Source organism: Mesocricetus auratus, unplaced genomic scaffold, assembly GCF_017639785.1.
Source record: "Mesocricetus auratus isolate SY011 unplaced genomic scaffold, BCM_Maur_2.0 Super-Scaffold_100011, whole genome shotgun sequence".
Taxonomy (NCBI): domain Eukaryota; kingdom Metazoa; phylum Chordata; class Mammalia; order Rodentia; family Cricetidae; genus Mesocricetus; species Mesocricetus auratus.
Window position 1 is genome coordinate 2597501 of NW_024429195.1, and position 3692 is coordinate 2601192.

Below are 3692 nucleotides of genomic sequence, written 5' to 3' on the forward strand. Positions count from 1 at the left end.
GGTAGAGGGTGTACATCAACAGAATTTATCAAAAATGGTAGCAGCGTGAATATTTTTCTTAAATAATTAGTATCTGTTCTAGGCGTTTACTGTGGTGATATATTGTTTATGATCTAATAAAGCCACTGAAGATCAGTTTGCAAAGCCAGCCAGACTAGTTACCTATAGGAAGTAGGCATTGTTGGTACACACCTTTAATCCCAGGATGCAGGAGACAGGCGGATGGATCTCTCTGAGTTTAAAGCCATCCTGACCTACCCAAGAGTGAAAAGTGACAGAGCTCACACCTTTGATCCTGGTTCTTGGGATCACATTCCTTTAATCCCAGCACTAGGGAGGTGGAGATAGGAGTGGTACGGCTGGGTAGGAAAAGGAGGAGGAGTTCAGAGCCTTTTGCCTCTGAGGATTTGTGGAGACAGGATTGCCATTACAACTGGGTAGAGGCAAGATCTGCTGGCTGCTTTGCTTTTTCTGACCTTCAGCTCGAAGCTTGAACCCCAATATCAGTCTCTGTGTCTTATTAGTTGTGCTACCGTGTACAATAAATAAATAAAACCACATGGGCAGGACACAGAAAGAACTTTTCTCATCCTTTTGATGCCCGTCTGAAATAGACTGTTCAATTTTTTTTTAAAGTTCAGCTCTGATGGCTGGGGAGATAGCTCAGTTGCTAAGAGTGCCAGCAGCTCTTCCAAAGGACCCAGGTTCAGTTCCCAGCGTCTACATGGTGGCTCACACCTGTTTGCAACCATAATTCCAGGAGCCAATCCGACCTTCTCGCGTCTCTGGGTAGCAGGCTAGCATGGAATATGCAAACATGCATGCAGCCAGGACACTAATACACATAAAATAAGAGAAATGAAGAAACTACCATCCTGAAATCTGCCCTGGGAGCAGAAGCTTCAGTGAATTCTTGGAAGATAATTTTTTGCTGTGAAGGATTCTTTGTATAAGTTGGATTAAGGCTACTAAAATCACTAGAATTCATAAATTTTTATTGATAAAATTCAGTTTCTTCTTAAGTTATTAATGAGAGCAGATTAGCTTCTTTGAAGCTATATATAATCCTGCTCCAGGCTTTCCCAGAAGAGAATAAATTGTAACATGTTTGAGTTTCAAAACATTCCTCTGCTTGAGAAATAAACACAAGGGAGCTGAGATGCCAGATGGGCTGTTAGGGGATTACGTGGTAACGATCTCTGGCAAAGAAGGCAAGTGTTTACCTAGGCCAAGGATTAGAATGCAAAACTTTTTTAAAAGATATTTTTGAAATAATATATAGTGATAGATAATCTACCCTCTGATTATACAGCTTATGCTTATGCATAAACATCTTTTCAGTCTCCTTGGCATGAAACTTAATGACCTTCATGTATTCACATGCATATGAGTTAGATGTGTTGTGAATGCAACTTATAGAAATGTGAGCAGTCTGAAACTGCACGTGTACATGCGGCTGTAGAACAACAGGACCAGAATGTCCTCTCTTTTCAAGTGAGCTTGGTACTCGTGAATTTCAACTCCTTAAACTTGGCAGAAATTTCTTCTGCAGTTGTGTTAGAGCAGAAAGTGAAACCATGATGAGTAGCTCACCAGGGAAAGTTGTGAATTTAGTTACTGATTTTTTTTAAATCATTCTAGACCAGGTGAATAGAATGAGCTTCCTGTAATTTAAAAGGGAAGTTTATAGTGTGCCCTGGAAGAACTCAGAACTGATCACGTGTGTTGGGGGACCAGTGCACACATGCACTTTCTAGATAGACAACTATTCATCCATCCATCACTGAAGACTCTCCCAGCATTCCTTATCACGGCCCTCATAGTCATTGAATGAGTTCATAACACAAGTACAAAGAGGAGGGAATTTGCTTTCTTTGTCCATCATTGCTTTACTGTGCTTGTCTGTCTATTTGGCCTTTCATTTACTGGGCTACACTCTAGGAAAGATAAAAATGATTTTTCAAGCCATGGAGCAATATGGAAAATGAAAATCCGTAAGTCAACTTCATTTTCAATTGTGTATGCAGCTTGGATGTTCTTGAGAATCCATTTTAATGTTCAAACAAAGCTGGAAGGTGATTTTATTTGTAATGATGTGGCTTGCTTTCAAACTCAAAAATATTGTAATCCCAGTGCGATCTTTTACCTTTCTGAGATGTTGGATATTGAACAGAGGCTCTTGATAGAGTTAATAACAGAAGCCCATCTGGTTAGTATGTGACCCCATGTTTACTCCCTACCATTTCTCTCGGTAATGCTGCCTCATTAGTTTTGCATTCATTGCAATGACTTTTCCAATTAGCATTAAGTTCAGTAAATCAAAGATATAAATCTTACAAAAACAAAACATTGATTTGACTCATATTTACTAATGATTGTGTCACTTTACACTTTTAAGGTGAAATATATTAAGGTTATCTCTTCATATTTGGCACAAAAGTATTGTTATAGAACTGGCCTGTGGCAGTTAAAATAAAAATATGCAACTGTCAAAAGATTATAATTTAATTTGTAGTGTTTAAATTTTGTTCTTAAATACATATCACATTAAACCATTTATCGTATTGTTGGAAGATTTTTCTTTTATTAGTATATCGTTTTAAAAACTGTATCTAACGTAAGAGTAAGCCAGTCAACATTCCAGCATGGAGGGGAGAGGGCTTACCAGCCCACATCCATAGCTGAAGAGCTACTGACAGTTGATGGATTCTGGGAGAAGGTGAAATAATTTTCTTTAAGGGTGAGGACACTGGTAGGTGGATCATGCTCCAGGGGGATGGTCCTACACCTATTAAATTATGGACAAATTGGACTCAGATTATAACAAATTAAGAGGAAGTTGGGAGGGCCTAGAGTAGCAGAGTGTAGATCTGGGAGGGGAAGGAATGGGGGATAAATATGGCCAGAATACATTGTAGGCATTTATAAAATTCTCAAAGAATTAATCAAATTTTATTTTAAAAAATTATTTCTAGCGAGCAGCTGAAATCTCTGGCCACCTATATATGTTACTTTTTAAGAAAAATCTTAACTAGAATTTGGTAGCAATGCTACTTCCTGTGTCTGAGCATGTGCTTATAGCTCATGATGGGCCTTATGGAGAAGGCTGGGTAATCTCAAGGTATTACATCAAAATCATGAGGTTGTTCATGTGGGAAGTAACAAAACCTTCAAGACAGTATTATCTGATATGTATGGTCTCTTTTAGTAAATGGAACGTTTACAGCATAGGCAGCTTGACCTCCACACCACCAGAATCACTCCTTGCTCATTAATGTTGTTAATTAATGAGTGGCTAATTTACAATGATAAAATTTCGGGCCAAAGGTAAGAAAGCCTGTCTTGCTAATTAACATCCTTAACACACAGCTTTGCTGCCCCTCTCCCCGTGCTTCTGGTTTCGGGTGCTTTCCATTGTCAATGGAAACCTGACTCTGATTCCTGGTTTGGAAGATCCTCTTAAACCTCTGCCACCTATTATTTGCAGTGGCTGCCACCTGCTACTTTTCTACCCATGTCCATGTAACACAAACTAGTTAAACTCCTGCAATTCTTGGAACCCACATATTAATTCCATGCTGACACTGTTCCCTTTTCATTTAACATTCTAATAGTAATCTATCCATCCACACACCTTCACCCATCTACCCAACATCTACCCATCAATCCACCCAACATCCACCCATCCATCC